This window comes from Panthera pardus, unplaced genomic scaffold (assembly GCF_024362965.1).
Source record: "Panthera pardus isolate Hobbes unplaced genomic scaffold, ASM2436296v1 HiC_scaffold_16, whole genome shotgun sequence".
In the NCBI taxonomy this organism is placed as follows: domain Eukaryota; kingdom Metazoa; phylum Chordata; class Mammalia; order Carnivora; family Felidae; genus Panthera; species Panthera pardus.
The window spans coordinates 49981779-49995665 of record NW_026526721.1 but is presented as its reverse complement, the minus strand read 5'-3'; the positions used below and the strand labels follow the sequence as shown (position 1 = coordinate 49995665).

Genomic DNA, 13887 nt, shown 5'->3' with positions numbered 1-13887 from the left:
TATATATGTGTGTATATATATATATATATATATATATATATATATACACATATATATACATGCATATCACTGCTTCTTTATCCATTCAAAAGTCGATGGACACTTGGGCTCTTTCCATGACTTAGCTATTGTTGATAGTGCTGCTATAAACATTGGGGTGTATGTGCCCCTTCAAATCAGCATTTTTGTATCCTTTGGAAAATACCTAGTAGAGCAATTCCTGGGTTGTAGGGTAGTTCCATTTTTAATTTTTTGAGGAACCTCCATACTGTTTTCCAGAGCAGCAGCACCAGTTTGCATTTGATTGGGGATGATTTAGAAGCAGTTGTGCCTAAAGTTCCCACTTCCCTTTTGTTAATTTTTGTATCTCAACCCATTATTACATGGGAAAATGTTTGAGGACTGACAATCTTTTTGAGAGTCCAGTTACCTGGAGCAATCAGAGAGATTCTACCCAAGACAAAACTTTGTTACCTTCAAGCCAAAGTTTCAGGACTAAAACAGGGGCCCCCAAAATTAACTGGCGCCTCTGGGAAGTAGTGCAAACACATCCCATTTGTGAGTGGAAGCCTCCCTTCCTGTAGGCTCTCTTATCACTGGCTTAAGATATACTGTGGATGTCTGGCCTGGACCAGGAGTAAAAGCAGAGCCACCACTAGGATTCTTGCTCAGGAAGTTGTACAGAGATGTGGCATTCTAGACTCCATAGCATCTGCTCAGGGAACACACTTGGAAGCTTCTGTATTCCGAGAATGAACTTGTGAGCAGATCCTTTAACTTGTGTGTCAGCCCATGCATGGTGGTGGGACTGAAGCCTAGAATGGCTCCTACCTCTGTCAGCCCAGCTCCCTCTTCCACCCCGCTCAGCACACACTTATGATCTTGTCATTTCACTGAGGTTTCGAAATGATTTTTATAACACCCTAGCTTCTGGAGAATATTAGGTTTGTTTCAAGCCTCCCTTCTGGTCTACCTATTTCATGACCTGTCCCTGTCCTGGTTCTGGGGCTGCCTGCAAGTGGAGGACGGAACAATGATCTCCCCACCTTTGTGAAGACTGGCTTTTCACACTGTACAGAGCTGGCAGTAGCCTGGGGGTGGGGGATGGGGGTGGTCATGGGTCAGTCTTCATCTGAGTTACTGGGGCCGAGGTACTGGCAGACAGCATCATAGTGAAGCTCCACCAGCTGATTCTCTCTTCACAGTTGCACCAGAGCCCGGCTCCGTTTTCTGTCCCAGTCCAGCAGGCGTCCCACTCTTCCAGCCTGTGGCCCCAGCACCGGTTGCCTTGGACTTTGGGGACCAGGGTCTCCAGCATGTCTTCCCTCAAGCCTTCCAGGACTAGGCCTTCATCTGTTAGACACACACAGGTATCTGGGCTGAGGACATCTTCAATCGTCATCTTGGTGTTGTAATACCAGCCACAATACAACCTTGTGCAGCTTGTCCACAAAGGAGGTTTTATGCAACTGGCTGAGATCCAAGGAGTTCTTGTCAAACTCCTGCTGGGAGACAGGTGCAGCCAGTATTCACTAACAGTCACCATTCGGCTCCCCATGGCCAGGTGAACCATGGCCCGAACACTGTCAGGATCGAGGCCTTCTACCTTTCCATAGAGGCCTCGGTGAGGGCCAGAACCACCACACCTCCCCGGGGCACCAGTCCTTGAGGCTGGTCTTCCTTATCCTTCTCTTGCTCCTCATCTGGGCTTCGCAGGTGGTGGAGGCCGGTGAGGGGCCAGGGCCCCGACTTCAGTCAGGTTCGCACCCAGGCCTAACCCCTTCGGCCTTGGTGGGTTAACACAGGGCTTCAACACTTGATTGAATGTGCGGCCAATGCCCTCGCCAGGTTTCCAGCCCATACCTCATAACACAGCCAGCCCATAGGCTTCTACAGGGACTGCCTCCTAGTCAGCTTCCTCCAGCACTGTCTCAAGCCCAGGGTTTGCTATCTGCCACCTCCTGGTTGGGGATGCATTCTTGCTGGATCATGGGGTTAGCAAGCATGGGGTCAACACCTGATTTTTCTCTCTCCTCCAGGGACTTCTTGGAGTTCTCAGTGAGCTCCTTCACAGCCTGGGACAGCACCGTATCCACCAAGGCCTCAGTATTTGTGGATGACCCAGAAGCCTGGGCCGGTAGCTGCCTGCGATGGCCATTCTGGATCAAAAGGATGACGAGTTCCTTGGGGGGTTCTGAGGGTTTCATTCTCGGCAGCTTGCTCCCTTCCAGGGTCTTTAAGAAATCCTTCTCCTCCAGAGCCGCACCTGAGTCATCTGTATCCGCCAGCGGTCTCTGCTCCATTGTGTGACTAAAGCTGAATTTAATTGAGGCAGCAGAGGCTCCCGCGGGCCACAAAGTACCCTCTTCAGCGTCCACCATCTCACCCCTCCTTCCCGGGCGACTTTTACACCTTAAGTATCTTAATATTTTACTTAATTATATCTCGATATAGCTGCAAAAAAATATGGCTCTTATGATGCAATGTTATTTTCACTAAGGTTCTTTCCAAGTTGACTTAATGCATACTTGACAGAATTAAGGATATGTAATTCTCCCTTATTCTGTTTTAGGAAATGAAGAAAATAGGTTTTCAAACTAATCTCATTTGCAAAAATATACCATTAACTACCTTTACAATTCTATTGAACTAGGCCTACTTTTTCTTTTCATTTTTAACTTCAGACAAATATCATTTTTAAAATATTTTTATATGTTGTTCCTCGCTAATTTTTTTTTTTTAAAAAGGATTTACTGTCAGGTAAATCATGTAGATCAAAGGGCACAAGTTTTCAGTTATAAGAGGAATAAGTTCTGAGAATCTAATGTGCAGCATGGTGACTATTGCTAATATAGTATTGTATACTTGAACCAAACTTATTTTAAGCATTAAACTCTTTAAGAAATTACGAGATTTTCTTATCTGCTTTTTGAGTCAGGTTTTCAAATATTCTTGAATAAGCAGTTGTTGTAACTGGCTTTCTTATTATACATTGCTCATGCCATGATGTCAAGTTTTTATTCTCAGTGTGATAATTGTCTCCATAACATTACAATGATATAAATGAGAATTACAGCTGCAAATTCAGAGATACACATGCTATTAATGATATATGCTCTAAGAATCTTAGATTGGGTTGAACTACCATTGAAAACTAAAAATTATAATCAGTATACTGTTTTATATATGAATAACACTATCAAAAAATTGCTTTCACCTGTTTTATCATGCAATTGGTCTGTTTCACAGAAATAATAGCAGCTATCATTTTATTTTTATACATATTTTATCTCAGAATTTAATCTCAGAATAGAAATATGTCCCATATAGAGGTCCTCCTAAAACTTATCTCCAGTATCAATTTAATTGATATGAACAACTATTAGGCAGATGTTAAAACTCTCTCACAGGAAAGACCCAGCATTGGTAAAATAAAACAAAACATAAAACAACAATAAAAAAACAAAAACAAACAAACAAAAAACCCTTATCCTAAGTTCCAGTGCAAATAAAGTAAATGGAGAGAATCTGATTGAGGCCCAACCTAAGTTACTTCAACAGTAATGCTATTTGGATTACACTGTGTTCTTCTCCTGATATAAAAATAAATCAGATAGGAATCCTATGCTCAATTCTGTTTTGCTAAATTGTTATTTCTGCTTTTCCCTAGGCTGTGTCATCTACTGCTCATGATTCAGATTTATCTGGGCATGTGTTTCAAATTGATGGTATAAGCCTAAGAGAAATCTGTTTATGTGTGTGTATCTGGACACACACATAGGATAATCCACCCTGTCCATCACAAGAAGTCTCAGTGCCCAGGTGTGAAATAAAGGCACAAAGAAAGCCAGTTGTTTAATGGGAAGTGTGGTAAGTTATTCAAATCCATTTTCACCCCTACTCCCTGGGCTCATGTTCAAGTGGAAGGGAAAAGAAAGTTGTTAGCAAAAATGAAACAGATGCTTACTATGAGGTATAGGCAATGCGACTATATGATCCTTAACTTAGCATGTATAAAGAAACAGGAGCCCTTGTTTGCCACAGTGAAATAAATGCTTGTTTATTTTTTAACTAGAGACAGTACAAGCTGGGAAGGGACAGAGAGAGAGAGAGACACACACACAGAGGATCCGAAGCAGGCTATGCACTAACAGCAGAGAGCCCAATATGGGTCTCAAACTCACAAACTGTGAGATCATGACCTGAGCTGAAGTCAGAAACTTAACTGACTAAGCCACCCAGGTGCCCCTGCCACAGTGAAATAAACAGCAAAAGAGAGCTCAGCCATGACAAGAGTTCTACTCAGTTATCTGCTGTAACAGGACCAATTTGCAGCAGCTCTTGCCATGCCTAAGGGACCAGTGGTGACGACAAATCAGAGAGAACGTACCTACAGTAGAAAAGCACTTCCAAAAAAGGAGCTCAAAGGCCCTAAGGAAACCGGATATAATAAGAAAGTACATGCGAATCTTCTCTGAGAACTTCCATAAATATTTATTATGATGAGCACAGGGAATGCAGTTGTTAGTACACTATATTAATAAACTGTCCCCATTTGTATCTATAATCCAATATGGTCCAGTAACATTGAGCCTCACTTGTAGCTATTTATGTACATGGCCCATTCCATATTAACAGGCTTTTTGACTCATATGAACTCTAAGAGACATGTATGAGGTCAACTTTAAATTCCCTGAAAAACTCCCCATACCACCAGTCAATGAGTGGTAGAACTAATATTATAACCAAAGATTTGGTCCCTTCAAAATCTGTATTGTTTCTTCTACACTACTGCTTATAATCTAGCCAAATTAAGAGCAACTATTGCCCTTTTGGAAACATCCTTGGAAATTGTGTCAGGATGTTCTCTTATCTAACTTTTAGATATTTTGTGTAAAAATTACTTAATATAAGCAAGGCTGTTCTCACCTTTTTCTGTTCAATATTGTTTTCTAGTGTGACAACAAAAGAAAAATATATTAAAGTCAAAATGATTAGAGGGGTGCCTGGGTGGCTCAGTCAGTTAAGCATCTAGCTCGGTTTCAGCTCAGGTCACGATCTCAAGATTTGTGAGTTCAAGCCCTGTATCAGGCTCCATGCTGCTGACAGTGCAGAATCGCCTCCTCCTCCTCCCCCTCCGCTGTTCACATGCTCACTCTCTCTCAAAATAAACAAACTTTAAAAACACGGCAAAATGATTAGAAAGGAGAAAATAAATTGGTCATTATGTTCAAATGATAGAAATATCTACATAGCATAGGTTTTGAAATTACATAAAACGAGTTAAGCAAGTGCTAAATAAAGATCGATATACAAAGTTCAATTGCACTTGCATGTGTACCAGCAAAGATTAAAATTCTTTAAAAACATTTGATACTATTTTTTAAAAATTAAAAAAAAAGGAGGGGTGCCTGGGTGGCTCAGTCAGTTAAGCGTCCAACTTTGGGTCAGGTCATGATCTCACAGCTGGTGGGTTCCAGCCCTGTGTTGGGTTCTGTCCTGACAGCTCAGAGCTGGAAGCCTGTTTCGGATTCCATGTTTCCCTGTCTCTCTCTGTCCTCTCCTGCTCATGCTCTCTCCACACCCCCCTCTCTGTTAAAAATAAACATTAAAAATTTAAAAAATAAAACCATTTTATATGATTTTAAAATAAGAAAAAATCCATAACAAAATGCCCAAAAAAAGGGTATGTAACATCTACACCCAGAAAATCATATAACATTATTGCAAATCAATAAAGAAGAGCTAAATTAGTAGAGACCTATCTATGGGCTTGAGTGGGAAGACTTCATAACATATTAAGGTGTCAATTCTTCCCAAATGGATGTATGTATTCATTGGAACTTCAGTTAGAATCTTAATGGGATTCTAATAATATTTGAACGTTTGCTCTAAAGTGTATATGGAAGAACAAAGTAGGCTTCCTGAAGAATAGGGGATTTACTTGCTTTACTATATGGGAAGATGATTATAAATGATATAAGATGTATGGTGTAGGTATCGAGTAGACTCATTGATGAACAGAATAGAACAGGCTAGGTATTGGAATCATACATGTATAGAGCTCGGGTAGCTCACAAATATATGATGGCAAATTAGAGAAAAAAGTGCCAAAAAGAAATACTTTTTCACATGAAAAAAAAAAAAGCTGGATTCTTACCTTCCACCATAAAATAAAAAAGAATTGAAGACAAGGAAGATAATCAACTCCACATAGGTTTTCAGAATTATTAATCTAGCTTGAAATTTTTTTAAATTTTTTTTTAAACGTTTATTTATTTTTGAGACAGAGAGAGACAGAGCGTGAACAGGGGAGGGGCAGAGAGAGAGGGAGACACAGAATCTGAAACAGGCTCCAGGCTCTGAGCTGTCAGCACAGAGCCTGACGCGGGGCCCGAACTCACAGACCGTGAGATCATGACCTGAGCCGAAGTCGGACGCTTAACCGACTGAGCCACCCAGGCGCCCCTAGCTTGAATTTTTTAACATATAACTGCCTTTCTAATCCGAGTTTAAGAAAGGATTTCCTAAACAAGACACTATAAAAAACTTGAGAAATTAATTTCTATAAAGATCAAGAAGTTCTCTTCATCAATGGATACCTTTAATGAGGTCAAAAACTAAGCTACACACTTGAATTATTTGCAATATGTATTACTGACAAAATAGTTTTCAGAATATTGACTTTTAAGCCAGTAAGAAAAAACAATCCATTAGATAGGAAAAGTAATGAGAAAATACATGGACAGTAAATATAAGAAGTGATTATCAAAATAAGTAATCACAAAATATAAATCAATATTAAAATGACATATCATTTAATACCCTTAAAATCTGCCAAAATTAAGCAGTTGGACAATTTGAAATATATGGTATAGATCAATGCAGCAATAGAATCCCTTACACATTGCTAGGGCAATTTCAGCTTTGTTCAAAACACACTTAAACTTTACAAGATAATGCCAAATTGGTTAACATTCACATGCTATGATAGATATTTAATGGCCTCAAATTCCTCCCTTTCCTGTGTGCACTTCCTTTTATCATGTGACTTTGCTGCCTCTTTTATTAAGAGCCGGAATGAATATAAATATCAGGAAAAACAATAGCATAGTTGGATTTTATAGGACCCTGAATAGCCAAAGCAATTTTGAAAAAGAAAACAAGGCTGGAAGCATCACAATTCAAGCTATATTACAAAGCTATGGTCATCAAGATAGTACGGTACTGGCACAAAAAAACACTGATGAATGGAACAGAATAGAAAATCCAGATATGGACCCACAACTATATGGTCAACTCATCTTTGACAAAGAAGGAAAAAATGCCCAATGGAAAAAAGTCTCTTCAACAAATGGTGTTAAGAAATGGAGAGGAGACATGAATGAACATTTTCCAAAGAAGACAAATAGCTAACAGACACATGAAAAGATGCACAATATCACTCATCATCAAGGAAATACAATCCAAAACTACAGTGAGATAACATCTCACACCTGTGAGAATGGCTAAAATCAACAATACAGGAAATAACAGATGTTGGAGATGACATAGACAAAGGGGAACCCTCTTACACTGCTGGTGGGAATGCATACTGGTGCAGTCATTCTTGAAAATAGTATGGAGCTTCCTCAAAAAGTTAAAAATAGGGGCACCTGGGTGGCTCAGTTGGTTGAGCGTCCAGCCTTGGCTCAGGTCATGATCTCATGGGTCGTGAGTTAGAGCTCCCCATTGGGCTGGCTGCTGTCAGCCTGTCAGCACAGAGCCCACCTTGGATCCTCTGTCCCCCTCTCTCTCTACCCCCCCCCACTTACACTCTTTCTCAAAGTACAAATAAAACATTAAAAAAATTATTTAAAAACATTTTTTTTAAAAAGAACTACCCTACAACCCAGCAATTGCACTACTAGGTATTTACCCAAAGGATACAGAAATACTGATTCAAAGGGACACATGCATCCTGATGTTTATAGCATTATCAGCCAAAGCCAAATTAGGGAAAGAGTCTAAATGTCCCCTGAATGATGAATGGATATAGAATATGTGGTACATATACATACATTGGAATATTAGCCATTAAAAAGAATGAAACCTTGCCATTAGCAATGATGTGGATAGAGCTAGAGTGTATTATGCTTAGTGAAACAAGAAAGAGAAATAGCATATGTTTTCACTCACATGTGGAATTTAAGAAACAGATGAACATAGGAGAAAAGAAAAAAAAAGAATGGGAGGCAAACCATAAGAGACTCTTAACTATAGAGAACAAACTCAGCATTGGGGTTTAGGCTAAATGGGTGATGGCCTTTAAGGAGGGCACTTATTGTGACGAGCACTGGGTGTTATATGTAAGTGGTGAATCATTAAATTCTACTCCTGAAACTAATATTACATAATATGCTAACTAACTAGAATTTAAATAAAAACTTGAAACATTAAAAAAATACAGAAAACATTCAGTGGTTGAAGTTAACCATTACTTGTCTCTGTAAAAAATAAATGTACTCTTTATGTGATTGTTTCAGTGACAGTTTTATTTAAGTAATTGAGTAGACTTTTCCATATATTGTGCTGTAATCTACTCAAAGTTAAAGTTACATTAACAACTTTCCCTTTTGATTCAATTTAGCAAGTCACATTCAAATCTTTAACATTATTTATTTATATGCTATCGTATACTAACCTTGCTCTTCTTTTCTGAAAGCAAATGTTTGAATTTAGTCAGCTTCCCCAAACCTTCAGAAGGATTTTTAGCTTATGTTAACTTCCTTATATTTATTCCAAAGAAGCAAATTAGCACATTAAATTTAAATCAGAAATGAATTTTAAAACATATTTAAAGATCATGGGGTGGTTCTACTTTTCACTTTTTTGAGGCACAATGGAATATTATTCCACCATTATAAAAATGAAACCTTGCCATTTGCAATGACACAGGTGGAGCTATAGTGTATTATGCTAAGCAAAATAAGTCAAAGAAAGACAAATGCCACATGATTTCAGGAATATGTGGAATTTGAGAAACAAACTAAGCAAGCAAAGGTAAAAACAGGGAGGCAAACCAAGACACAAACTATAGAGAATAAACTGATGGCTAATAGAGGAGAAGTGGAAAGGAGAATGGATAAAATAGGTGATAGGGATTAAGGAGTGCACTTGTTGTGATGAGCATCTGGTGATGTACAGAAGTGTTGAATCACTCTATTGTACACTTGAAACTTATATTACATTGTATGTTAACGATCTGGAATTTAAATAAAAACTTAAAGGGAGAAAGAAAAAATAAAGGTGTTTAGAAATACAAAAAAAGTGCATTTAAAGATTGTGCTAGTTAGTAAAACATATTAAATAATTATGATTCATTGAGTATACCACTCCAATTAGGTCTGACCACTACATAAAAATTTAAAATTGGTTTCAGTATTAGAGATTGTAGAAGATACCATAAAAAATAAATTTAAAACAAATAAGATATTTCTTTTTACTCCTTTAAGGAGTTCCCAATCCAACTAAAATACCTTCAGCAAGTTGAATGCAGTTGTTACCTCTTGTGACCACTGGAATTGACACAACGCCTTACAGGTAATAAGCCCTCAACAAGGAAATTGTGTTGACCTGATGAACATCTGCAATACAAGACGTGCAACTCAAATACAAGATTTCTAGTCTATTGATTAAATATTAAAATTAATCCATTTTACAAAGTTTATTAAGCACCTTCTAAATACATAACATTGAGGCAAGATATAATCTAGATTTCAGTGAAAGCTATCATAATATTTGCACCTTAAAGAAGTTTATAACTATTCTGAGAAAAAAAACAAAACAAACAAACAAAACCCAAAACACGATAAACCAAAAAGAGAAACTACCTCTTGGACAGAATACAAAGTTCTGCAATGCTTAATATCTGTATGTTAAATCATGACTAGACCACCAGTACTGTAAGGGAAACGGAAAACAGAGGAGGAAGATACTTAACTTATATAAGGACAGAGTACCAGTAAAGTTAACATTTGACTTAAAGTCCCCTGTCAATCTTCAGAAGTCACACACCAGGGTCTAAAATAAGGATCACAAACCAGGGAAATGGACAAACATCCAGCGTCATAAAGAATAGGAGCTCAGAATTCTCTACATAAAGCAAACCTTCCTAAAGGGAAACACGTTCAGTAGGTAAAATTAGGAAAACCAAAAAAATCAACAAATCCACTCTTCAAGAGCATGCCAGCCCAATAGGAGTCTGAATTGGGACTGAATGGAAGGAAAAAAAGGAAGTAGAAAAGAAGAAAGTATTCCCTAACCATAAGTTCATAATCATACACACTTGTGTCATAAAATCATACCAGGTGTGGCCTTAAAAGTATGAGGACAATGATGCAATCTTGGGGCACCTGGATGGCTAAGTCAGTGGAGAATATGACTCTTGATCTTGGGGTTGTAAGTTCAAGCCCCACATTGGGTGTATCGATAACTAAAATCTTAAAAACAAAAAAGTACCCTAATGCAGCTCCATATTGGCTTTCCCATAGGAGTTTGGAAAAAGCAAATATAAATGTCCTTTGGAGGAAAACATTTTAAATAAAGACACCAACTTCTTCCTATTTATGAAATTCCAGAAAGCAGCCCCCATTCAAAATAATGAGACCCGTCAAGGATCACATAATCATGTAAACCCAACAGAAAAGCCAAACTGAAGAATAAGATTCCCAAACTGCACATGATGGAATCACTGAATTAGTTTATAAAATAAAGTATTGAGATGTACACAAAGAGAGGTATTGAAGTTATAAACAAAATTCAACTAAATATACCTGAAAATGTTGAAATATAGGACAAATTAAACTTGAGAAATGGAAAATAGACTACTTATATTAAATCTGAGTACTCTTATTAAAATAAAAAGTTTACTACTAATATTTAAATTTAAATTTTAAGAATTCATACAAGTTAAAAGCAATTTAACATAGCTCTGAAACAATTAGTGGAGTGGAATGTAGTTCTATAGAAAATTTGTCAGAAAGACAAAGATACAAAATATTAAACAGGGAGGGTAGAGCGAGTAAGCTTTAATTCTATTTTTAGGAGCTGAGCGAATAGGAAGATTAGGATAAAGGCCATATTCAATGAAGTAATGTTAAGTGATACCCTAGATTTTCTATAAGATCCCCTTCCTCAGACTCAGACAATTTAAATAATCCCAAACAGGATTAATAAAAAGAAAATCCCCAATTGGATATGTCATGGTAAAATAGCACAGGGAAAAAGGAAAAAGGAAGGTTTTAAAAGCAAAAAGCAAGATCAGTTGACCTACTAGGGAATAACAGATAGTCTACCTCTCGATAGCAGAAAAAGAAAGCCAGAAAAGAGCGAAATAATATCTTCAGAATGATAAGGAAAAATATCTATCAAAGTATAATTGTGGTATGAATTTGTTTTCTTTGTTCTCTTTATTCTACTTTTAATTAAAATAGATTCTCATTTATTAAAAATTACTACATTAAGTAGTAAAAATGTCCTATATTTTCTTTATGGTTTGTGTTTTTATCTTGTTCAAAAACAACCCTTCCTTATCTGAAGTTCATGAAGAATAGTCTCCTTTATTTTTCCCCTTTATTTCCTTTTAAATAAGATTGTTTTTAAGCCACAAACTTAAAGAAGATTTTTCAACATCCAGCTGAGTAAAGATTTCATTTGGAATATAAAATTAACTCCAAATTAGTTACAAATAATGATCTGTAAATCAATAAGAAGACAATGTAATAGAAAACCATGGGGAAAAAAACAAACGTATTTCACACGAGGACTTCAAAATTAGAATGATTATGTCAAGCTGAGAAATATTGATTTTTTTCCCTATTCTTTAATGGCACAAATAGTTCTCTATGATATACTTCACACAAAAAATATGGTAATAAATAATGTGAAATCACTATCAGGTAAGATATAATTAAACTTCTAGTTAATTTCCATAGGGATTTCAAGGAAAGAGAAAGTACAGTGAGCCTGGAAGTGTTATCACATTCTTTTAGGAGCAGTAATTTGCATTGTGACATTCCTGACAAGAGAGAGGAAGGAAGAAGAAAGGAAAAGATACACAGGAAAAGGGAAAAGATAGTATTTAGGGATGGTAAATGTGGGGCCATTCTAAGTAAACCAAGGCATAGCTCTAACTTTTTTTTTTCCTGTTACTAAGCAAACCTTTTTTAAATTGTTCGGTTTGCCCCCTTGAAACATGTCAAATGACTCATTCCAGGTTTAGGGAGAGAGCGTTGCCTTTCAATAGTTCCATCCTCATATCCCAGAAACAATCATTCTTTCACGGCATGGTTACCTCATTTAGTCACCTCTGGGAGCTTTTGCAGGTGGGCAGTATTTCACACGCAGTTGGGTTTGTGTACTCTAACATCACTGAACAAAAACAAATTCATTCAGAAAAATAGCACTAGAGGGATTGGAGGCTGCTAAGGATAGTCATTCTCAGAAATGAAGTGGCCCAAAGCTTTGCTTTCCTTCAGAGTACAGAAGGGAAGCATTTTTATGAATGACATAAGGAGAACAAGCAGAGGAAGGAGCAGAGACAGAGAGAGGTAGGCTGTGTGTATCTATGCATGTTTGAAAACTGTGATTAAACTGTGGCCATATTTTGTTTTACTGTAATTTTCTAGAAAACAAATGGTTTTATATAGGTAGTTATATATTGAAAAACATACATGAAATCAGCCACTTACAGGACAATTTCACTTTTTAAGAATATAGGTCTAAACCTTAGCAAATAATTAGATTGCCACAAAATCAATATAATTAAATTCTTCCTATAGTCAAAAAAACCAAGGACTCTTTCAGTGGTGCATTATTCATGTGGCCCAAAAAAGAGCCACACAATCGACTTGGAAGGTAATGCTGCAGAACACCAGTTGCAATGGGAACAATAAATGTATCTAATAAAGCTTTCTCCCAGCTAGATGGGCAATTAAGGAATAGTCTCTGCCACAAAATTGTCACAGAAACAATACCTAAACCATGTCTCTGGATCCCTCAAACCTCTTTCTGGAGAGAAGAAGTGTTCTTTTCCAAATGAAGCCTTGTCTTAGTAACCTGTTTTGTGATGAGGGCTGATAATTGCTGTTAAGTTGAGCTTTTTGGCTATACTGAAGCAGTTAGATTGGCTAGGTACTTAGGCTTGAAAATCACATTTATCAAGCCAACCTAAAAGGTCTATTATGTAGTCTTAGACCTTGCTAAGAATGCTAAAGCTAGGGAAATTATAGATCATCCAGAAAAGTCCCAGTTAGGTCTGGCAAAAATAGCTGTGCCACAAAAGTATTATTTGTAGGATTAGCTTTTATTAAGTTAAAGCTAATTAACAACAAAGGAGTTCTATAAAGACTCAATAATTCTTTGGATTATCTGGTAAAGACTTCTAACTGGTTGATACATTTTATAAGCTTCAAATTTCATCACAAAGTAAGGGAACATTATGGTGTATGAGTAAAAGAAAAAAATTAGTTTTAATTTAGGACTTTATTCTATGGAGGGGTTTTATTCCTAAATGTGAATGCTGCAGTATCACAACTAAGATTTTAACTATGGGGAAATATGTATCATATGCTTTTGAAAGTGTCGTGGTTTTATTATCTCTGAAAATGCCCTCTTATCCTTCTCCCTTTCTTGTCCTTTCTCTTTCTCCAAAGGCAATCTTGTTACCAAAGACATAGACCCTGAAACCGATGGTTTGTTAGGATTCCAAGGAGGGAGACGGTGATCACAATACATAGAAACACACTTCCAAGTTTTATCAACAGCAAGTTGAAACAACCAACCACTCACTTCAATATTCATTACCAAAATAAATAAACTTAAAATATATATGCACAAAATTCAATT

General features: G+C 37.1%; 1 pseudogene; it reads right to left on the bottom strand.

The window, feature by feature from the left end:
• Nucleotides 1-1121: 1121 nt before the first annotated feature.
• Nucleotides 1122-2394, bottom strand: LOC109266261 (G-patch domain and KOW motifs-containing protein-like; annotated as a pseudogene).
• Between the last annotated feature and the right edge of the window lie 11493 nt (nucleotides 2395-13887).